Genomic DNA, 24,716 nt, shown 5'->3' with positions numbered 1-24,716 from the left:
CAACCAAGCTTTATAGAATTGGCAGGGGAACTTTTCTTTGAAGCTGCTTCCTGTTGGCTTCAGCTGTTTGGAGTTTCCATTTTCTAAACTTCTACATTCTGAACCTTCTTCAGCTCTGAACAGATGATGAAAAACACTGAATGATTTCAAGCTCACACTTTGTCTAATAAACTTACATCTTTCATTCTTTATACAGATTGTGGGGCTGTGGTTTGTCAGAGATCAGCTGTGATTATCTGGCAGCAGCGCTGAAGTCCAACCCCTCGTATCCCAGTGTGCTGGACCTGAGTGGAGACTACAACAAGCTGCAGGATTCAGGAGTGAAGCAGCTGTGTGTTCTTCTGGAGAATCCAAGATGTCGATTTGAAACTCTGAGGTCAGTCACCATATTTTAGTTGTGCTGAGATGAATATGACGTGAGAGTTGTGCTGACATTGTGGATCAGTAGGCCCACGCACCTCTATACAGGAAGTCTTGTTCTGCCTTTCTAGAACTTCTGATCCCTGATCCTCAGTAGATAATCCAGAGTTCTGAGCTGATGTGTGTGAGAGGACTCAGGCAGCCTGACAGATTTGATGTCCATGTCTTCCCTGCTTGTCCTGATACACATAAACCTGAGTATCCTTGCTGGTCAGATCTCATCAGTCATACCTGTTAGTGCAGCTCTCCTCTAGATTGTAGTGCTTGTTAAACTAGGATTGTTTTAGGAGCCTGGACCGCAGACCCAAGGGAAGAAATGACTTGGAAAGGCCAAAGCAATGTATTGGAGGTGTTTGCACTAACATAGATTAATACTCAGATTTAAATCTTTACCGTTTCACAAAGGGTTAAAAAGTAAATGTACACAGAGAGGTTGGTGGTGAGATAGGCACTCCCAGCCCTGTAGATGTGTTCCAGCTCAGTGTTCATGGAAATAATCCAGAGAGCAGGATTCCTTGGTAAATGTCACATCTTCTTAAAGTTATAATCCACAGGGAAACTGGTGGTCTAATATCTAGTCAACCAATCAGCTGTTTACATGCCCTTCACTGATCTTGAGCTTCACCTTATTATCACCCCCTCTCTCTCTTTCACATGTGAGTAATCTTCACTTCACACTTCAGTCAGTTTAGATTTCATTAGCACGTTCACCTTAGCATAATCCATTTTAATCCAAACGCCTTTCTCTTTAAACTCTGTTTGTCAGTCACAGTATATTCAATGCAATCCTCTTTTTCACTAAGTCACACACATTCAGAGATCTGAGTGTCCTGTGTGTGCTCTCATTCTCTCACGCTCACATGGATGAGGTCTGTTTGTACACAGGCTAAGCTCTGCACACATGATAGGATGCGGCTAGGTTTCACAATGAGCTTACCTGAAACCTTGGCTGATTGTGACCTAAACCCCTTTTCACACCTTGGCTCGTGTGATTAGGTAGAGGATCAACAGGGGGTTCATGACCCCCATTGGTGGACTCTCTCCTAGGGCTTAAACCTGGGACCCTCCACCATTTGACCTCAAAACTGAAGAAGCTTCCCCCAAAAGAAACGTCTTCAAGAAACTTAAAGAATTCCTGGTGCCTTTTTTCTAAGCTCTTTAGATGACTGAGAATCTTCACAGACACCTCATCAGTGGGACTCTCAGAGCTACCAGCCCTTTCCTAAAATCACAAAGCTCTTCATTGAAATCAATGATATCAAAGCTGGAATCAAATGAGTCCAAAAGGGTCATCTGGCTCTGCTGCCAGTGGTTAAAGCCTCCAGCGAAGCTTTGTAAATGCTTTAAATGTTTATTCTAGTTAACACAAATCAGGAGGGAACAACTAAAATAAAATATAAAAACTAAAAAAAAAGAAGTAATGACTGCTGACGTTTGAAAAATCTACAAAACTACTGAGTGATCATCAGTACTGACACTGGTCAATACTGAATACATTGCAGCAGAAATTGTATGCATTTCTGAAATATTTCTGGATGTAACTGTTACCAAAGTGCCATCTAGATCTGTCCTGTGGTTGTTATCTAAGTGATAATCATCAATTTTACCAAAATAATACAAAATAAAGAAATTTGACACATTTTGTTGATGTCAAAAGCACACTGAACAATGTGCTTCCTCCTGCTCTGCATCAGTGCTCAGTTTCCTGACAAAAACAAGATTAAATATTGCTAAATATAATAGTATCTCATTACACTTCAACATAAGTGTTTTATTTTTGTAATTGTTTATCTGTTATTTTTCAGACTGAGTCACTGTGACCTGTCAGAGAGAAGCTGTGAAGCTCTGTCCTCAGGTCTCAGCTCTCAGACCTCTAATCTGAGACAGCTGGACCTGAGTAACATTAACCTGAAGGATTCAGGCGTGAAGCTTCTGTCTGAAGGACTGAAGAGTCCACACTGTACACTGGAAACTCTCAGGTGAGATCAAGCATTTTTCTTTCATCAACTGACAGAATTAGCAGATTAATAATAAGGCAGTCCTCTAATAAGAGGAGAAGTGGAGGTGTTTTGAAGGGCAACATACTCTTATGTTAACAAGACAGGAAGTAAGTAAGTAAAGTAAGTAAAACTTTATTTATATAGCACCTTTCAAGATAAAAATCACAAAGTGCTTCACAGAAGCTAAAACCTAAAAATAAAAATCAACCAAAAGCAAGTTTAAAAAGATGAGTTTTTAGCTGTTTTTTAAAAGCGACCACTGAGTCCACAGATCTCAGGCTCAAAGGGAGAGAGTTCCACAATCTGGGGGCCACAGTTACAAAAGCTTTGTCGCCTTTTGTTTTCAGCCTCGTGTGTTGGACAGCAAGCAAGCCCTGGTCACATGACCTCAGGGACCTGCTGGGAATGTATGGATGTAAAAGTTCACTTATATATGCTGGTGCTTGTCCATGCAGAGCCCTGAAAGTCAAGGTCAAAACCTTAAACTGGATTCTGAATTTAACAGGGAGCCAGTGCAGCTGGATCAGCAGGGGTGTGACATGGGAAAACTTGGAGGACTTGGTCAGAAGCTTTGAGCAGCATTCTGAACAACTTGCAGATGCTCCAAAGAGACTTTACATAAACAAGTAAACAAAGAATTACAATAGTCCAGACGAGATGAAACAAATGCATGAATGACAATTTCTAATTCGGAGCGCGATACAATGGGACTCAGCTTAGCGATGTTTCTCAAGTGATAAAAACAGGAGCAAACCAGAGATTTTACATGGGCATCCAAAGTCAGAGTAGTTCCTGGGAACTGCTTCCTTTGTTATTGTCTAAGTAGAAACCTGATGATAAAACAGTGATGAGTTTGCAGAGGTCAATCCACAGCACACAACACAACAATGCTGTGTGTGCTGAAAGCAGACTTCTCACAGATTCTGAGACTGCAGGTTTCATCAATGTCCAACCAAAATTCACCGAATCAGCAGTAAATGAACGTCCAAAACTACGCTTCATGTTTAAGAAAAGAGATGATCAGGGGGATTTGTGTTTACATCTTTGTTGTGTAATCTGTTCACCTGCTGTTTTAGCTGCTTGGTGGTTGTTGAGATGGTTTTGTGAACGTTTAGCTGAGATTCTGACATTTCTGTAGATACCACACATGTCTAATTACCTTGTATAGCATGAATGGCCATAACGAGGTTTTTAACAGTAAGAAAAGTTGTAAAACTTAAGAAAATATAGTTAAAAGTCCAAAACCTTCTACGTCTGGTTGCTTGTGGTAAGGAGCAGATCAAGTGAGTAAAGAATTACGTTACAATTATAAATGGCTTCAACAGCACATTCAGGTCTGTGAGACTCATTCAGACACTGAGCCGTGGCTCTGTGCTACATGCACATATTTCTGCATCTCTGCCATTCAGACACACTTTATATATAGTTTATTTTATGTAGTATTCAATACTGAACTGCATATTTAGTCTTTTTAAAGGCAGCAATTTTTATTCAGTGTTTTCATAAAAGCCTTATTTTTATCCATTTACTGCTATTAGGAAGAACACACGTGAGGTTTAAGACCTGGACGAGTTTGAAACCTTTTGTCCTCCACAATGAAAATGGGTGGAAATAAAAATGGGTATCACTTTAGCCAGCTCCTAATTTTATCAGTTCTACTCTCAGCGTCTCCTGTATATCTCCTATATAAATGTTGCACTCAGCTTTGTGGTCTCCAGTATCACTGAAATGCAGCCAGATGCTGCTCATTTTGCCTTTTCACTCTTTCCTGACACGCTTGCATTTCAGTACAGCTCCCATTTCTCTGTGTACCTGGTCTCTACCACTACCCTTGCTGTCTATGGAACATTTCCGTCTTCTTTCACATAATGGTATGATCCCAGTCTGTCTCTTAAAGTGTTTGGCCACGTGGTTTGCTCACCAGAATAAAATCTCAGCCGTGCTCACATTTATTATCAGCAAGCCTGAAAATTCATCAATATTTCACATATGAAATTATCTCAAGGGCTGGATTTGGCCCACAGGCCATATGTTTGACACCCGTGGTTTACACAGTTTGGTATTCAATGTACAAGTGAGTTAGCTCTCAGCTAACTAGCAGACAAGCTAACTGCTGGGACTGCGTCTTTCTAACAACGTCAGACACTCAGACTGGTTTTCTTTGTGGATGATGATGTATTCTCACACTGATCCTTCATGCTGATGCTGCCATCCACCCACTGCTCCTGGATTCCTCATCATCATCTCCATCAGCCCTCACAATACTCCACCTTCATCAGCTTCATGTTCAGGAGCCTGGATGGACAGTAATTCTTTCCATGGGTTATGGTGGGACATTGAGAGCTGAAGTCAAACAGCAGTGAGAAATGAAAGACTGATTCATTTCTATTTAGTCTTGTGATGTGCAGCTTTGTTCAGAGCATCAAGGCCCAGCAAAGATTACTGAGGTCACAGAGTCACTGATGAAACCTGTGTGCTCATAGAAACTGAAACCAGATGAACCAGAATAGAAGGACATTAAAATGAAGTGTCAGCTACACAAAGGCAAAGCTGTTCAGTTGTTGGTGTGAGTTATTTAAATGGAGGATGGAGTCAGACTTTAACACTAGAAGTCCCAGAGAAGAGCCATTTGGCTTTTCTACCTATAAAACCCACCGTCGAGCCAAATGGCTGGTAGGCTTTTAGCTAATATCCTTAATCACCTGTGAACAGCTGCTTTTGTTATGTAAATAAGGTGGGGCCATGCTGAACCACTTGGAGTGGTTAGTTTCCTGAGCCACAAGGAAACTTGTGTTTCAGTTTGCCTTAGGGAGAAATCAACACACATGGGTGTATTTCCTTTGTTGCTGAGATTTATTGATAAAACAGTACAAAAAAACAAAAATAAAAAAACAACCATTTGTACACATATTTACAAATAACAATAAAAAGTGAGTGAGTACATTTCAATCACTCACAATCCTGGCACTGCCATGGTATCTGTAGTCTGCATTTACCACATGTGTATCTGTAGCAGTGAACACATCGCACAGTGGCATGATTGTTCTTGCATTTGTGTTTGACCTGACACGTGGCTCTTTTTCCAGGGCTAGGTGTGGAGGGTTGTGTCCGAAGCAACTGTTCTTTTCTTGCCGTCTTCCCAGCCATATGAGAGTTAGCCAACTCTCTTGCAAACTCCACCAGGAAGTCCACCCGTCTTTCCTGCGTCCCGGTGCATGCTTGATACAGCACATGTGCATTCAGTGCTGCCATGTCAATCATGTTATAGAACACGGCAACTGGCCAGCGCCGTGTTCCTCTGCGGACCGTGTACTCCCACACCATCTGGTCCATCACATCCACGCCACACTTTGTGGTGTTGTAAAGGGTGACAGTGTTTGGCTTCCTTTTGGTGGTGTTATCAGTCTGAACCACGCTGTGCATGCTGCTAAGAATATAGACTGTCTTCTAGAAATAAGATAAATTGTTATTTCCATAGCACTTTTACACACAATGAAACACATAAACATAGAACCACAAAAGACCTGCAGCCTGCCTGAGTGGTGAATTCATTGCGATTTCTGTATCTAGCGGATTGAGGAATTTACTGGCGAATCTTGTTGACTGTGCCGAGGATGGTGGTTTTCCGTCTAAGAAGTTTTTGCGCAAGTGAAAGCGATGTGAAGAAATTGTCCGTGGTAACATTTCTGCCCTTGTCTAGGAATGGTTCCATCAGCCTCATCACTACATTTTCAGACAGTCTCTCCCCACTGGGACGACTGGGGTCCTTGCCAAGATATAGGAGGACATTGCAAATGTACTTGGATTTTAGGTCGCAGGCCACCCAAAACTTGATCCCAAACCTGTCACGTTTACTTGCAATATACTGCAGGAAACAGGAGAAAGACTGTAAAGACTCTGTGCTTCTAACAGCCTCTGTTAACATATGTGAGGCTGTTTGTTGTTGTTGCCATGGAGCTTTTCACTGTTTGGGTCAGCAGGTCATGTGATCAGGTTTGTTCTGCTGGACGATGGTTCAGTGTCAGGGTTTGTTTGCATTCATCAATAAATATCTAAATAAATCAAAGACTCCATGTTTGTTCTTTCATCATGTGACCTCTGCTCATCCATCTCTGTGTGTATCAGGATACATTTAGTTCATAATACACAGAAAAATCAGAGTTATTACCTGTAATAAATGTGAAAGATTCCTGCAGTGATAACCAGGCAGGACTGAAACACATCACAGCTGTCACCACGGTAACAGCACCGTCCATCCACAGGTGAGGGGAGGAGCAAAAAGAGGGACTTTCACCATTTTATACTAAAAACACTCGACTAATGTTTCTAATATGAAACAAATAAGCCCACATTAATGTGAGCATTTATTCAATAATAATAATAATGATTTCCTCCTGATCTCATTTCCATAGCAGAGAAAACTGGTGTATATTGAGGTGGAGGGTGTGGTCTATGGCTCAGGTGTAGAGTGAGGGTGGGGTGCACCACAGCAGCATGCTGGGACTGCTGAGGGTGGAGGAGGGAGTGATGATGACATCAGAGCTGCAGCAGTCAGCAGCACAGAGACCAGTGAACACACAGTCTGTTCATCTTTGCATAGATACAATATATACACAATATTGAATGACAGAGACGCTGTGTGAGCTTCCACAGATACACTGACGTCAGCATCCAGAGTCCTCCTGCTGCTCCCCCCTCAGAGCCCCGTGATCAGCACCAACACATTCAGTTAGATGACAGAGTCCAGCTGCAGCTAGAATCAGCTCTGTCAACAACAGCACAGCGTCAGTGTTTCACACTCAGTGAAAGGAGGAAACAGCAGAAGAACACCATGTGTGCTACGTTTCCCAGGACACACTACAAACTGCACAAATACAGCACGTGGAAGGACCTGGAGCTGCATTTAAAGAGAAAAGACAGCGTGATGTCCTGTATGGACAGGTGGAAGGAACCAAGTCCTCAGCTGAAACACTCGTGTTTGTCCACAGACAGGAAACACAGCAGGAAACAAAGAAGCTCATGGATAACACACTTCCTGTCAGTCACAATGAGGCTGCAGCCAAACACAGAAAGGTGTTTTTGTCCAGATGAGCCCAGAGAAGAAACACGAGTGTTGATCAGGGCAAGCTAAAAAAATAATCTAAACATGTGTGTATTGGCAGTTTTGACGGGCATGAAATCAGCAATGGGTGGGTGAAAGCCATTCACCAGAGCTTAACTGCTGCTGATGTGGGCTGGCCTTCTCTGCACGCTCTTCAAGGCTGCTGTGTTTTCTGAAAACTTCCAACATTTGAGATTCTCCCGCAACCAATTTACGCTCATGACAGTTATGAGAATATAAATACCTCGCACTGTTGGGAGTAAATTCTTGCAAAAATGTGTTGTCTCCCTGTGAGGCAGTCTTACTTGCTCGGGAACCCATGATAACAACAACAGTCGGCGTCACAGACCACGTGTTCTACTCCGCACTTACTCAGACAAACACACTCAACACAACAACAACAACACAAAATAGGCCTATTGTCCAGCACATCTGGACCCCGCGGAACTTCTCAATGCCCCACAAAGCAGCGGACCCCACAAAGCGGTCTACATTTCGCCCCACTAAGACGGCGAACCAAACAAAAGTTCGAACTGCGCAACTCTGCGACTTAATGCTTCTGTACAACAACTTCACTGAGCGGTTTTGTACATCGCCCCACTAAGACGGCGAATTTTAGCCCCACTGAGCGGCCACGAACAACGCCCCCCTGAGCGGCGGAGAAGTACAGTTATAGAGATGCACTCTAAACTTACTCGGTGTTGCTTAGCGTGTAATATCAACCTCGGATCCCGCCGATCGTCATTCGTCAAGGAGAGAAAACAGACAGCTAATCCACCGGCCCGATGACAAATTCTCACGGCTTGCTGACGTCAGGGTTCTCTCCTCGGTGAATGCCGACTCCAGGGCTCCGGCGTCGAAGGACCAATTAATGATAGGTTTGTAGCTTGAACCTATTCGCTGGAACGTTGAAGGCAATGTAATTACACAGCAAGCAAGACACAAGTAGGCAAGTTCTTCATGTTTCACGTGCACGGGAGAGAACTGGACAGGCCCCGTTCCTTCGCTTGACCCCAGTTGCTCTCGTCCGCTCCCCGTAACACTGCTCTTTTATTGTGGTTACATGAATATGCATAGGTTCATTAACATATAACAGCGTACCCAGGTATACATGTGAACAAAGAATACCCTGTGTGCGTGTGTGTGTGTGTGTGTGGCCATAAAATGACTTCCTAACCCTGCTGGCCTCGAAGTCCAGCAGTTCATCTAAACAAAATGCACTTAGACTAAAACAGGCATAGATAGGTTTATCCTACCATAAAACAACAAGACAAGGTACGACCTCTCCCATGCTCCCAGGATGGGGTGTGAAAGCCAGAGTGCTCTGGAATGCACACAACGTGTGTCTGCAGACTACTAAGGATCAAACCTCTATTAATCTACAACTAATTATAAAACTCTAAGCATATATGAGTAAATATTTCTAAGCATAAATGGCAATAAACAATACAAATATAACACTTACTTCCTTCACGATCGCTTGTCCAGGCCCAGGCTTCTAATTCTTCTGCCCAGGCCCGGACACTAATTTTGGGGGGGGGGTTAAACTCTGACTTCCTTCACAATCGCTTGTTCAGGCCCAGGGTTCTTTTTTTTTCTTCTGCCCAGACCTGCACACTAATTTTGGGGGGGAGTTAAACTCTGACTTCTTTCACCATCTGACTTCCTTCACCATCGCTTGTCCAGGCCCAGGCTTCTAATTCTTCTGCCCAGGCCCGGACACTAATTTTGGGGGGGGGGTTAAACTCTGACTTCCTTCACAATCGCGTGTCTGACTTACTTCACAATCGCGTGTCCTGATTGGAGGGGGGGATCACTCTGACCAGCCAGCTGCTCTGACTACGCAATTGGCCAGCTTCACCATTGGTCCGGGATGCCTTTCCACCCGTTATACGGGTGTCCCTCCCTCAGACTCCGAAAGTCTGGCCAGCCCTCATGACGGGGTGGCACTGCCCACCAGGCGTGTGAAAGAAAGCAGAGGTCCACGCTTTATATCGGTTGACCTCCCCCAGGCTTCACTGCCTCCCCCTTCTCGGAGAAACCCCCTACAAATCTTGTGTAGTTAGTGTGTAGTGTAGTCAATAGTTGTGTTGTGTGTGTCAGAACAATGAGGCGACTGCTGAATGTTACAGGTGTTACAGCAGTGATACATCTCCTGTTGTCAGGCCTGCAGGTATCAGGCTGTTGTTCTCCTTTATCTCATAGTGGACAGAAATTATTTTTTGGAGTGGCACAAATAATTTGTGTGGCATCAGATTTGATGCAGAACAGCTGATTGTTCTGTAAATAGTTTGAAATGGTTATTTTAAAAAGGGTAAAAGGTAAATGGCTGCAAATAACTTTGTTTGAAAAACTTGTGCATATGATTTTAAAATTGACAATTTATATTTGCATTTAAAGTTATGAAATATGATTCATTAAACATGTTTGTGGTTGAAATAGTAAAAAAAAAACCTTTTTATTCTCAGATTTTATGTTTATTTGTCTGGTTGTAGATCAATTGTGTTTATACAGTATGTAAAAATGAAAACATAACTGTAAATCAGACACGTGAGGTCGTGCTGAAAAGGAAGATAGTTTTTAAAGGTAAAATGTGGAGGGAAAATCAAAAGTAGTTAAAAATGGCCAATTATACCCTGGACCCAAACTTCTCTTTTTTTTAAGTAACGCAATAGTTACTTTTCAAGTAATTAATTACTTTTAGAATATTGTAACTCAGTTACTAACTCAGTTACTTTTTTGAAGAAGTAACTATTAACTATAATGAATTACTTTTTCAAAGTAACTTGCCCAACACTGGTTACAGGTGGGTGCAGCCTGCACTTTCTCGAGACAGACCAGCTGCACCACAAACACTTCAAACCTCATCTCAGGACAAAAACTGAAAGAACAACATAAAAAAAGAAGAAAACAAACCCTAGAAACATGCTGGGTTACAGGAGATGGCAGACGTGTGAGTCTTTTTTCTGTTAATGAACAACAGAAAAAAGAAAAAACTGGAATCTGTAAACAGTTACTCAGAAAAGGATCCAGATTTTTCAAAATACTTGTTTCAATTCTGCGAACATAATTGCTGCGATTAATGGACTAAAGTCGTCACTTTTCACCCCTATTTATGGATTTAAGGCTCAAAGGATCAAATTGGTGGTAAGATTCTAAATATATGTGACGTCATTATCCCGTAAGCCAGTTAGGGTGTCACATGACATTTGTGGATGCCGGTATCTTTTTACTTGGACAATTTATCAAGTTTCAATCCCTGTCATCAAACCTCATCTGAGGACAAAAACCACAAGAAAAACATAAAAAAGAAAGAAAACTTACCTTAGAAATCTGTAGGGTTGTTTTCTCTGAGACATGTTGGAATCTGTAAACAGTTACTCCGAAAAGGATCCAGATGTTTCAAAATACTTGTTTCAATTCTGCAAACATAATTGCTGCAATTAATGGACTAAAAGTCGTCACTTTTCACCCCTAGTTATGGATTTAAGGATCAAAGTGGTGGTAAGATTCTAAATATATGTGATGTCATTATCCCATAATGACATCACATATATAGGTTGTCACATGACATTTATCAGTAAAGTTACCATCTCTGTCACCCCCCCCCCCCCCCCTCCAAAAAAATAAGTGCTATTGCAATAACCGATGTTTTCTACAGTCATTTGTGCTAACAGATGGCAGCATTTTAAAGCTGGGTCTTACTCTGCCCAGGCTGCTCTACCATAGAAGAAGAAGAATGTAGACCTACAATACCTTGAAAAACTTTCACACATTTTGTCACTTTACAACAACAAACGTAAATGGATTTTTTCTGAGATCTTCTGTGACAGACAAACACAAAGTACCACATAACTGTAAAGGGAAAATGATTGACATGGTTTTCAGAATATTAAGCAAATAAAATCTGAAAAGTGTCATGTTGATTAGCTTTCAGTTCCCTGTACTCTGATACCTCTAAACAAAATCCAGTGATATCAATTGCCTTTAGAAGCCAACCAAATTAGACAAGTTTACCTGTGTGTAATTTAGTCTCATTATAAATACTACTGCTCTGTGACGGCCTCAGTAGTTGGTTACAGAACATTAATGAACAAACAGCTTCATGAAAACCAAGGAACTCGCCAGGCAGGTCAGGGATAAGTTTAAAGCAGGTTGACCAAAAGTCATTAAAAGTCCCATCTGCAGTTTGCCTGGAACCATGTGGGGGACACAGCAAACAGTGGAAGAAGGTACTCTGATCAGACGAGACCAAAGTTAAACTTTCTGGCCTATATGAAAGGCGCTACATGTGGTGGGAAAAATAACATCATCATCACCTCATCACCCTGAACGTGCCATCCCCACTGTGAAACATGGCAACATCATGCTGTGGGAATGTTTTCCTTCTACAGGGACAGAGAAGCTGGTCAGAGATGATGGGAAGATGGATGGAGCTAAGTAAATGGGAATTCTGGAAGAAAACCTGTTGGAGGCTGCAAAGGACTCGAGCTTGGGATGTAGATTTACCTTCCAGCAAGACAATGACCCTAAATAGAGCTTGAGCTGGTTTACAATGAAGAATGGGCAAATATTTCAGTCTCTAGATGTGCAAAGCTGGTAGAGACATACTCCAAAACATTTGCAGGTGTAACTGTAGCAAAAGGTGGCTCTATGAAGAGCAGGGGGTGAACAGAAATGCAGCCACACTTTTCCAAATTCATTTGCCTAGAATTTTGACAAGCATGTATTATTTTCATACCTCTTCACAATTATGTGCTACTTTCATAGAAAAGGTCAATAAAAACATATTTTGTTTGTGGTTGCAAGGTGACAAAATGTGTAAAAGTTCAAGAACTATGAATAATTTGTCAACTTCAAATCACCACACAAGCACACATCAGTTCACATGCATGTACACATGTGCAGAGTAAAAGCATATGTGTGCATGCAACTTCAAAAGTTAAAGTAGAAAAAGACTGCAGACTTTAGGAACAATATGGAATGAGTGATAGTGTCATCACCTTTCCATGATTTGGAAACATTTGTTTCACTGTAACATTTGTTTCACTGTAACATTTGTTTCACTGTAACATTTGAATGATCTTTTTTGTCACTTCAATGTCTCCCTCTTGTATCTTTGCTACACATTGGATATAATTTTTCTTACCATGATGATGCATGATCTTTACTCTCAAATCATTTTAATGGCTTCAGGAAGTTGACCCTCTGCTCCAAATTACTGTTTAATAGGCAGTTTGTTCTTTACTCTAGTTTGTTCCTTGATTGTAAAATCTGGTATTTTTGCAAATTTGGCTCAGGGGCACCTGAAAGCCAGGAGACAATTTATTGTATTGGCCACAAACAATCTAATGGAGGAAAGATTTTCCCATAAATATTAATAAAGATTTCTATCAGAGCAAAATATCTCTCTCTAACCACGTCCTAACCTAGCAGTCATATATAGCCTTTAATTAATCCTGCATTTTTGTCAAATACATTTGTCACCATGAAATTAATAGTTTAAAACAGCAACATATGAACAGATTCACTGAGTAATCAGAAAAGTTTAGCATGAATCTGGACATTAGATTTAAGCTTGAAGTTTTAACCTAATCAAATATCACTTGGTAGAAGCTCCTTACCGTTTGAAGAAATCTCTTCTCAATCTGCTGTCCTCTTGCCTGCATCTTGTATTTTTTCCATCTGAGACTGACGTTATTCCATCTTAATTGTTTTTCTCCGTGAAAAACACAGCAGCTCATCTCATCCCGGGGCGCCAGCGCCTCGAGCTCCGGGTCTCAGCAGGTGCCGATAAACGTTGCAGGCTGATCCAGGTTCTAGTATGTGACGTCACAGCTGGAACACTGTTACGCCTCTGCGTAACCATGGTTACAGGGGACGCTTTGGAGCTCTGCTGCTCAGCGTAACCATGGTTACAGGGGACGCTTTGGAGCTCAGCAGCAAAAGATTTCAGGTTAAACTCTAAAACCAAATAAAATCAATATACTGTACATGTGTGTAGTGTAAGCGTTCATTTTCTGGAAGAGGCTGTAAAACGGAGTTAAAAGGTGACCGATGGCAGCCGTACTGAGGTGAGTTGTTGAGGATATGTCGAGCACGGCTGTTTTGTGCTCTTATACACTGTTAGCCTGTTCTGGCTGGTGTTAGTGAAGCTGCTTTCAACTGGATGTCACATTGTTGAACTCTGATGATTAATGAACTCTCGATGTGACGATGGTAGAATGTAATTGTAACCCTGTGTTCATTTAGTCCTTTGATACCGTTTAATATCCAGTCCATCTGTCTGGTGTTTTTAACATGCCCTGGAATAATGTAAAGTTTTACAGTGATTTACGACTCTTTCGCGACAGTCAGCTGGGGAGTAAACTGTGGCGGTTCTCAGAGGTAGCTCATGTGAGCCAGCAGTGACATCTGCAGTAGCCTTAAAATGCTGATTATTTATTCTCCTGCTAGGTAAGAATTGGTGTTTTATACGTACATTGTTTCTTTCTATATGTTATCGTTTGATTATGTTATGATGTGTGGTTAATGATGATTATTAGTGTGCTAATCGTGAATAAGCTAGTAAGCTTGAAAATTAGCAGCCATGTTAAGCGGACTTCGGTGATCAAGTTCGTGTGTGACTGTTTGGAATATGGCTGGCACTACTTTTAAGAAGCAAGCTAAAGGGATGTGTTTTAAAAAGGTGCAAGGACCTAACTCAGTGAGTGAGTGTGTTCAGTAAGTTGTCTTTCATGTTGTGCATTTGAACTAGCAGACTGTACTGTTGTTGTTTAGGGGCTATGAGCACACATGGGCTGTGTCCCAATCCAGCGACCGCACGTACACAAAGTAACACAAAGTACCAGAAGTGCGGAAGTGAGAGGCTTGTGAAACGGGACGGTCTAGCCATCGTCACGCTGCTCAGGTTGCCTAGCAACCATGATACTAACCGCGACAAACGTGTCATACAGCTTTGTGTGACAGAAATGAAGGAGAAAAATGTTTTGTTGGTCATTCATTTTTGTCATGACATCACTTTGAGTATCTGAGGCTGAGACCACATGACTGTAAAACATGATAGTTGTTCTTCATTTCTGTACTGAACAGTCATTTTACGATTAGTTAGGAAATAACAATTAGCTCATGTTGTTCATGAGACTAAAATCATTTAACTTTGGTAATGTAAATATAATATGTCCAATGTTATATAGAGAAGGAGGATTTAGTGTTTGTGTTATTACGAGTGCTAAACAAGAAGAGTTCCAGATGGTCCAGTGGACACATGTGTGACTCCTGTGATTAAAGCATCTTTCAGCTTAACGAGTGAACCGTCAGCTCGTTCAAACGTTAAAGTCCGTTTGGCTCGACACCACCAAACAGAGGCAGCAATATAACATAGCTAACATTAACAGTGCAGTGAATCCTGCTTGTGCCGTCATATTCAGGACTGCAAACCGAGCAGCATCACTGACTTTCAGCTTGTTGTGTTTGCGGATATACGACTGACTTTAATTATCCATAAAATCATCACATTCTCTGTAAGATTAAGGTCAGCTATTGTATTATTATATTTTAAAGGCTTTAAAACCAAGTAAACGCTGAAAGTACAAACATTGCTAATGTCACATAACTTTGCCGACATGTGGCCAACAGTAATGTTTTAATATTCTTCATTATTAAACATTCGCACATGAATAAGTGTGAAAGTTTACTCATCGGCCGCTCCGCTTCAGCTCTCTACCGTATTTTTCGGCATAATTATCCACACCCAGCACTGCACTATGAATTGTGGGATATATGGGACCACGGAGTGTAAAGCAGATGTGAGAGAGGCTGTGATGAAGTCCTGGAGTTTTTAAGGACGTACGTGCTGCAGTCCAGAATATGAATATGTTGGACACAGGTGGTAAAGTGCTGTCACACCCTGAATAAACTGTGCTCTGTTCTTTGGTAAGCTGACATATTTGTTACATAATCATATGGTTTATCAGAGGGGAAGTTTTAGAATACTGGAGTCCAAGGTTAGGTGCAATAATATTCAACCGTAATATTAGTTTATAACTAGGTCTTGTCAGTTAGCCAGTGTTGTGTCAAAAAGTCATGTCTGCCATAAACTAATTCCCAGTATTTGTCAAAAACCAGTTGATCATATTTAAACTGCTATAGACAACTTTTTATGTATCCCTCATGAGTGATATTGAGTCATCTTGTGCCACAAACAACATTCCTGTCACAAGGTAGAAGCTGCAACCATGTTTTGGCAGTGATTTTTACTTCTTATTCTTTCATTTGACATTAAAATGACTTTTTTAAAGAGCAGAAAGTGCAACTAATATAATAATAGTTCTCTAAACATATTTAAAGTGTCCCAAAAGGACTGGGTTGGTTTTAATATAACACAGAGTTATAAATATACTTGAAAAAATGGGTTGTTATTAAGTTTGATATATCCCCTTTTGTAAATCATGCTCACTGAAGTCTGTTTATCAATATAAGTAAAGACACTGGAAATCAGTTTTTGTCAGACGATGACTTTTTGTCACAACACTGGAGGTGAAGCAGGTATGATCCTTCATATCTGGAGTCTGAAGGTGCAGACATAAGTTCAGACATCCCTGGATGTTTAAGAGTTTACAATTTCTCTGGTTCATTAGCTTTAGTCAGTTAGTCACTAATTACTCAAGATTAGTTCCCAAGTCCTCCTGAATTCAAAGAAATATTCAGGGGACTCGGCGCTGTGCTTTCCCACAGGTGAACTCAGGTGAAATGAAAGAAGTAGTGGATTACCCTCCTCCTCTGGTACAATGATAACTCAGAAAAGCTCCTGGGAGTAATGAGATCAGGTTCAGGAGTGGTTCTAAGAATGTATATCTGTATTTATAAATGACATCCTTAAGTAATGCTTAAATAATGAGGAGATTAAGCAGTGACCAGTAACACGTTTAACAATGTGTCATTGTGTCATTCTATGTTTGTTTATGAGAACAAGATCCTTTTTTCTATCAAATAACCTAAAAAATGACTGACTGCACCTTTAAAAATACTAACTGAAATAAACCAAGATAAGCCAGCAGTCCATAATGTGTGCACTATGTCACTAAAGTTATTGTCACTGCAAATGTAAAAGTAAACATAAATGAACCAAAGAGGAAGTGACATGACTTTGAGGACAGATGTGATCAGGTGGAAAGTGCAGAAAGCTGACTGATGTCCATCTGTGGCTGCATTAAATGTTGGCCTGTCCTGTATCAGCCATTCAGGATTTTCTTTGATGAACATTTAGCTCTTATGGCATGAACTTGCTCAGTGCATTATTATTGGCTTTTCTACAGTCTGGTATTTGTTTACTAATTGATCGATACAGTGCATTAAATAAGTGCATAAATAAGATGTTAAAAACCTCATCATCATATCAAACATGATAGATTTGTTTGGCACATGCTGACTGCTTTCTAATTAGAACAGAACAGGAGGCGAGAGCAGAGAACAAGAGTGCAGCAGTTTGGTGGAAGGTGAAGAAGAGGTGAGCATCCAAAAAATGAGCAAGAGGACAGTTTCATAGGAGACATCACGGCACAATAAAAGCTGTAAGAGCAGAGATTCATTCATATTTTTACTATTTTTCCTTTTAGTCCCGCTGCGTACAATAAATCAAATATAAAGAACAAACAAGAACAACTCAAATTGCGTTGTTGTTCAGTATAATTCTGTGACTTCAACCTTTAGCTAACGTGTAACGTTTGACATTTCATATAAATGTGACTATAACAGATAGTCAATAATATTAGAAAGGTGTTACTGAGTGAAACCTCCAAAGTCTGGATTTAGCCCCAGTGTTTTAAGATCCCAGCAGCGCTCGTATTTATGGCCACATTGTTCAGAGAGACGAGCTTTCTGGGTGCTGACTCAGGGGGACCACTTTAGTTCATTGAAACTTTAATGCCAGTTTAGTTTCAGACATTGAACTGGACACGTTTTGAATCTAATTGATAATAACAGAGCGATGCAACAGTGTTAGTGTGACGCCCTGCATATTTGAAGGATTATGATAAACCTCCGTTCTTACTGAATCTCTAACATTGATCTGCCTGCATCATTTTTAAACAGTTTGTGTTGTTGTTGTGTTACTGTGCACAGAGAAACTCACCTGATGTAGTGGTAAGGCATTATTCACCACTAGATGGAGACAACCTGGCACAGGTATTTTCTCTGGGGTGGGAATTTTTGTTTACATAGAAAGCAAAAGAAAAAATGTCTTGAGGTCTTTGCAGTGTTTTGTGCTTTTCAGATATTATTAAATTCCGCTCTTTTGAATTTCTTTGGCGACAGAGAAAGACTGGACTCAAAAAATGATCTTTATTTTTACATTTGTGGAAATGGAGACCCGCCACACGAACACACAAGCTCAGGTCTGAATTCTTTGCCAGCTGCATATATATTTCTGCACTGCGTCACACCGACACACAGTTTACTTTTTGTCTGGTTTCCTGTATTTTATACGCCTGTGCAGCTCTGCACTACAACCTCCTGTTCTCTGCAGCAGCATGCAGTTTCCTGTCAGTACTCTGTGACATTGTGCTCAAACTGGTGTTCTCCCAGTCTGGCCTCATTAAAACAAAATAAACAGAAAATAAGCATTAAGAATATATATTTATTTCCTAACAATACACATGGAAACTTCACACAGACAAACACACACACAAAACAACAAAATGCTCGTCTCATTTTGAGAATTTCACCACTTTTACTTTTCATGGAAAATAACTTGTTACATGATATCATTTAAAATAAGTTTGTCAGTGAGTGGCTGCCACATAAGTATAAATCTAAATCACACATGTGGGTAGGGCTGCATAGTCAGTAAAAGTCTCCAAGGCTCTGCAGAGCTCCAAACCTCCTCTGCCACAGACAGAAGCATCAAAAATGTGCGCTGGGAGCTTCATGGAAGGATTTCTACAGCCAAGCAAATCTATGTGTGTGTGGCCAAGAAGCTCAGTCCATGTAGGGTATCTTAGCACAGTTTGTGTCAGTCAGGTCAGCTAGTGGGAGGGCAGAGAGGGCAGCCTTTACAGTATTTTAGTGTAGAGTGACAGGAACTGCCTATGAGCTTCTAATCAGGCAGAAGTGTTGACAGAAAACATATCAAAGGAAATACATTGATCAAAATCAAAGAAGATAAATATTTATGTGATGTTCTATTTTCCTGAGAGCTGATTGGCTGTGATGACTCCTTCAAGTACTACATGAAACTTTGTCCTGCTAGTTACGCCTGCTGTCTGTTCTCAGGCCTCCTCCTGTTTCACTGGCATATATCCATCACCAGAGGGCTCCACTGACCTGCCTGCTGACATCAGAGCACACCCCTGTGTCATGTGACCTGTCCCAAGCAAGTTCAAAGGCAGCTGTGGTAGAGAGAGCAGGGAGTTTAGTAGAGCACTGGAAGGATGAGGTGGAAACGGTAGATTCAGTGGACGTGGCGTCCTCCATCTGTCTCCATGCTCTCTTTACTGGCCTCTAAAATCACTTCTAAAAACTTCTCCTGTAGCTGCTTTTGTTTAAATGTTTAGCATTTAGAATTCAACTGTCATACATGTCTAAATACAGGGTTACAAAATACAGTTTGCATCTAATCAGTAAGTGCAATAAGAGCAGATTTTTAAACTGTAGTCGTGAAAAATCCAGAAATTTCTGTAGCAAAAAGTGGAAAAACAAACTTTTCTGTTATTTAACTGTTATTTGCTTGACAACTTTGCGTAGCATGAATGGAAATAAAGGTTTTTATTACTAGGAGAAGCTGTAACACTTATAAAAACACAGTTAAAATTCATGCTTGTGCTGGTTTGTGGTGAGCAGCAGATCCAACAAGTTAAGAATTATTAACGACTTCAAGCGTTCAGGCCGCTGAGACTCATTTAGACACTCAGTGAGCCATGGCTCTGTGGTACGTGCACACATCTCTGCCATTCAAAGACACTTTGTATAACTTTATTTTCACATGTACATCATCTTTTTCAAGAAAGCAACATTTTATTCAGTGTTTTCATAAAAACGTTATTTTTATGCGTTAACTACTACCAGGGAGAACACATGAGGTCTAAGGCTGGACAAGTTTGGAACAAAGGAAAATGAAATCAGGTTTATCCCTTTGATCAGTTCTGCACTCAGCTTTGCAGTCCATCATTGAAATGCTGCTCATTTGACATTTTTGCTTCGTCACTTTTTCCCAACACACCAGCTTTTAAACCCCCGTCTCTCTGCGTGCCTGGCCTGCATGATATGGTCCCTGTCTTTGCATGTGATTGGCTGCATGCTGTGCAGTCAAAACCAGAGTCAGAAAGCCAACCAGACAATAAAGTTGGTATAAACAGAGAGCAGCCATAAAGAGAGGAGCTGAAGCTGAGTGCAATACCTGCACCAGACTCAGCATGAGACTAAAAAGGTGCAGCTTGAACTGTCAGGTAAAATACTCTGTATGGAATGAGAATGGATGTAGGAAGAATGTAGGAATGATTAATGGAATAATGAGCAAATGAATAGATTCACTTGAAAGGATAATTTTCAGATCATTGCCATTAATAAGAAGCTGTACATAGTAGTTCGCCCTGTGCACTCTTTAATCTTTAAAATGAGTCAAGAGAAAATTATATATGGTGGTTTTGCACGTCTCCTCTATGTGTGCGTTTTAAGCAGGTTTTAATGTTTTATCTGTTATATCAGGTGTGTATTTATACAAAATGAAATTATTTCAAACAGCTGATCCAATATTTAATGTTGCTTTATCCTGACACTATGGAGTCTTACTGTTTTTAATTGTGGAGTGGAAGGTCTGCTAGTTTTTTACACTGTTATTGATAGTGTCAGCTTTGACTGAAGGACGTCTTCTTTTGCGCATGCGGGCCGCTTTGAGCGTTCACACTAGAGCGCGTTTGCTGTCACATTTTATTTGTAGTGTGAACAAGCAGACAAAAAAATCGGATTTGATCAAAAAATCGGAATTGAGCATTAAGACCTGCAGTGTGAACGTAGCCTAATTTCAGCTAAAGCACACACAACGCGCTCTGTTTAGACCCAGAGCAACAGTATTGTTTGACTGATGGCCTTAATATAAAGACTTCAGACTTTATGTTTCCCAATTTTTGCTTTAAGTTAATTTGTTATTTACATAATGATGTAAATAACCTAATAATGATCCTTATTGCTGTTTTAGAGGAGCGCTGCTTCAAAAGAGAAAGTGACCCAGATCAGATTTGAAAATATTGGATTTGTGCCGTTCACACTGTCATACCATGATCGGATATGGGTCACATATGGTCAAAAAATCGGATTTGATGCGCTTTCGCCTGCAGTGTGAACGCAGCCTGAAAGGTAGCAGCAAACTACTGTGAAAGCTGAGCTGACACGAGCTTTCACAGTAGCTTTTCTAACTTACTCGTTAGTAAGTCTGTAGTTCCTGCCTTGTTTAAACCATTGTGTTAGTAATTCCAGCTTTGTGTCCGAGTCCTGCACTTTTGGTCTTCACTCTGACTGCCACACACAGGTTATTAAGACATTACTGTGGACCTTTGACCTCTTCCTTAAGGTCAAATAAGGTCAAACTTTCATAAAATGCTTTTTCATATTTAAACTATGCTTAAAATTCTACTGCCTTTGTTTGCATTTTCATTAGGAAATAATAATACAGATTCTAAATATGACATTGGCCACAAAATGTGTTATTTCTTCAAAGAAAGTATTGTAAAGCCAAAGAATACATCAGAAATATAAGAGTATTCTGGTGAAAGTAAAGAGAATTAGCTGCCTCGGCAGAGAGTTGCTCTGAGTGCTTCTTTCTTTAGACAATAATTCTGATGGCAAAAAAAAAGACTGTTTTTAGCCTGAATGAAGGTTTGCTTCTTGTTATTTGAGTCTGTTGTTCTGAATTTGGCTCTGCTGACTAATACAAATTAATCTTAAAATGCATTTAGATAATCTCTTCATGTATTTGATTGCACATATAGATGAATTTATACCAAAATTAATTAAATAGCTAAAGTGTTACGTTCTGTAATGAAGTATTTTAAATTAATGTTAAGTTAAACACTGTAATGTCATTTAAAAATCAAACATTTAAACATTATTTAAACATAAACATTATTGTTTTTTCCACTTCAGTAAAATCTGAATGTTGACTTCACTGGAACAAACAGGTTTTATCTGCTCATGCTGGCTGTTTCCAGTTAAAGGGGAGAACAGAGTCCCATCACTGATGACTGATCACTTTCTGCTCATAGTTTTAAGTTTAGTATGATTTTATGAGCTATAAAACTGTCCCAGTTTCATTGAGAGCTGAGGATGAACCAACAGATTACTCTGTGTGCTTAACTGGTGACAGATTAAAGATAAGAGATCTGTGTGTGTTGATGTGTTAACTTTAAAAATATGCCGTCTGACTGCTCAGAGTGAGTCAGAGTAAAGTTCACATGTTGACGTGTGGAGACATGAAACCTTGTTGTAGCTGCAGGTGTGAACACACTGATCCCAGATCAGCTGTATTTGTAACATGAACATTTCTGCTGCAAAGCTTCAAATGTTCAGCATGTTTCTCTGTTTCCAGTCTATAGATCCAGTCACACTTTCTACTTTCACCTGTGCAGTAAAGACTGAGAGCAGAGCTGAAACCAACCATCCAATCAGGGAGCAGCATCAACACCTGAGCTTCATTCAGACTCTGTTATTGAAGATGTTGTTGGTACAAAGTTCATCTGCTGCTCACATGAATCCATGAAAGATTTATTTCACTGAATGTTTCTTCAAAGCTCATTTCCACCTGTTGAAGTCATGAATGAAAGTGCAGACTGAGAGTGGATCACATGATGTTTAAGGTGAGTCATGTGACATGTTCAGTATTGTCACACGTGTCTAGATTGTCCCTGATATCATAACTGCTCAAACACTGATGATTATATTTGAAGAATTATTACTGATGGCAGCAAAGTTTGAATGGAGCTCTCTGTCTGTGCTGATTTGTCGCCCACTGGAGGTCAAAACACAAACTGCATGATGTCACTGTAACCACCACAGTGACAGGAAGTGTTTTTAAATGATGAAACATGTCAATGATGCTGATAGTGTGTTCATCACAGACGTTCAGGCTTCATGTTGACATGAATCAAAGCAGAGAAACTGGAATGAATCAGGTGCTGTAGAAGATGGAGAAACAGGTTGGAGAGAGGATGCTGCTCCTTCTTTGAGATCAAACATGTCGTGTTGTTCACGTGCTGTCAGCGTGACGCAAAGAAACCATGGAAACAAAGTGTGAGTGAAATCAGTCCAAAGTAACAGAGTGAAGAGCAGCCGATGAAGCACAGAGGACACAAAAAGGAAGGAAAGAAGGAAACAAGGTCCATCTGTGTCCTTTCAAACAAACAAGCATCAACAGGACTGAAACATGAATCCACATATTTATACAGATATTTATTTAATGAGAATAAAACCAGAATATTTATAATCCATCAGCAATAATCAGGTCTGGGATCCTCCTGGTTACAAACAGGGTCCAGGACTGGGACACTCAGGTGGATCCTGCAGGGTCTGGTTCAGGAAAAGGTGGAGACCAACAGAAACAGTTTTAGTAGAAAGGTATGATTTCATTTATTTGAAGAGATCAGAGCATTATTCTGATTATTAAGCTTCAGTCAAATATACTAATGCGCACGGCGCCGTGACACTTAATGATCTGTTATTGTACATTTGTCACATGTGTGTATTTGTTGTTGTTGCTGCCATGATGCATCACATGGGACCATCACACTACCACCACCATATGTGACTGTTGCTATGAGGCTCCTTTTCATTGATGCTGTGTTAGTTTCAGATGTAACAGGACTCAAAGCTGTCAGAAAGCTTTTGTCTCATCAGTCCACAGAGTCTTTCCCAAACGGGATCATCAACATGTTGTTGGACAGTGTGAGACCATCCTTTGTGTTCTTCTTGGCCTGCAGTGGTTTTCTCCTTGGACTCCTCCATGGATTCTCTTTCTTATTGTTCAATGATGACCTTAACTGAGGCCTGCAGGTCTTTCATGTTGTTCTGGGCTCTTTGTGAGCTCCTGGATGTCGATGTGCTCTTGGAGTCATGTTGGTGCCTCTGGCTCCTGGGAAGGTTCCCCACTGTTCCCCACTTTCAGCATTTGTGTCTAATGGCTCTCAGCGTGGTTCAACAGAGTCCCAAAGCCTTAGAAATGGCTTTGAACCCTGTGCAGACTGACAGCTGTGACTCTGTCAGCTGATTGTGTAGATGGTGGCATCATGTGTTGCTGTTTGACATCTTTCAGCCTCTTTCTCACACGGGTTCTGTAGAAGTTGATGAGTCTGTTGATCCAACAGGTCTTCTAGTAATCAGGCTGAGTGTGTTTGTCAAACTCAGCTTTAGAAACAAATGTGCTTCATCACAGTTCATTCATGATTGAAGCAGAGGGGCAGTTATTTTTGCACACAGCTCAGGTAGGTTGGGATCACCTTTGTGCCTTAATCAATGACATCATCATTTATTTACTTTTGTTATCTTTGTCTAACAGGAACATTTGTGTGATAAAAACAGTCAGAAATGACTGAGTGAAAAGACTTTTTCACACCACTGTGTGTGATCGTCGCCCCTGGGAGAGTTCACTTATCTGCAATGAGAGGTGTGATCAACACGAGTGCACGAGTGTCACATGACTCACAGCTGTGCATGCAGTGGCAAAAGGCTGAGTGTGCCATCAGTCTGTACTCAGTCCTCACTCTGAGCCTCTTCCTGCTGCTTCATGAGAGCAGAACTGAACTTCCTGCTGTGGGAGAGACGAGAGGATCCTGGTGCAAGAAGCACAAATGATGCAGTTTGTTTCCTGTTTACACTCAAAGTGACTAAAACCAGATTTATGAAAGTGTCATTTCTCTGAGTCACTGATGAAAACATCAGCTTGTATGAACTGTTCAGTCTGATGGATCCTCTGAAGTGTGTCAGTGAGCTGTTGGAGTAAAGCTTAGTTAGACTTGGACCTGGTTGGTAGTCGTCATAGATCTGGACCACGGCTGGCTTCAGGTCGTCCACTGGGAGCTCCTGGATGATCTCTGTGGTTGATGGTCCTTTGATAACTGGACGAGACAGAAACAATCGCAGACACAGTTTGTACCAAAGATCATCATCTGCTGTCCCCACTGTGGACTTCTCTGACCTCCTCTAAGGACACC

At 40.8% G+C, this 24,716-nt stretch overlaps 1 protein-coding gene and 1 long non-coding RNA gene across 2 annotated transcripts in view; both read left to right on the top strand.

The window, feature by feature from the left end:
* Positions 1-24,716, top strand: part of LOC102082314 (protein NLRC3-like) — a 441,947-nt gene that overhangs the window by 15,304 nt on the left and 401,927 nt on the right. The gene's annotated exons all lie outside the window — the stretch shown is intronic.
* On the top strand, positions 200-3,428 carry LOC112846406 (uncharacterized). The gene is made up of 3 exons (XR_003219336.1): positions 200-376; positions 2,226-2,531; positions 3,210-3,428. It is a non-coding gene; the product is annotated as an uncharacterized LOC112846406 (long non-coding RNA).

The sequence above is a fragment of the Oreochromis niloticus genome, linkage group LG3, assembly GCF_001858045.2.
Source record: "Oreochromis niloticus isolate F11D_XX linkage group LG3, O_niloticus_UMD_NMBU, whole genome shotgun sequence".
In the NCBI taxonomy this organism is placed as follows: Eukaryota; Metazoa; Chordata; class Actinopteri; order Cichliformes; family Cichlidae; genus Oreochromis; species Oreochromis niloticus.
Note: the sequence above shows the minus strand (reverse complement) of the source record. Positions and strands in the feature narration are given on the sequence as shown.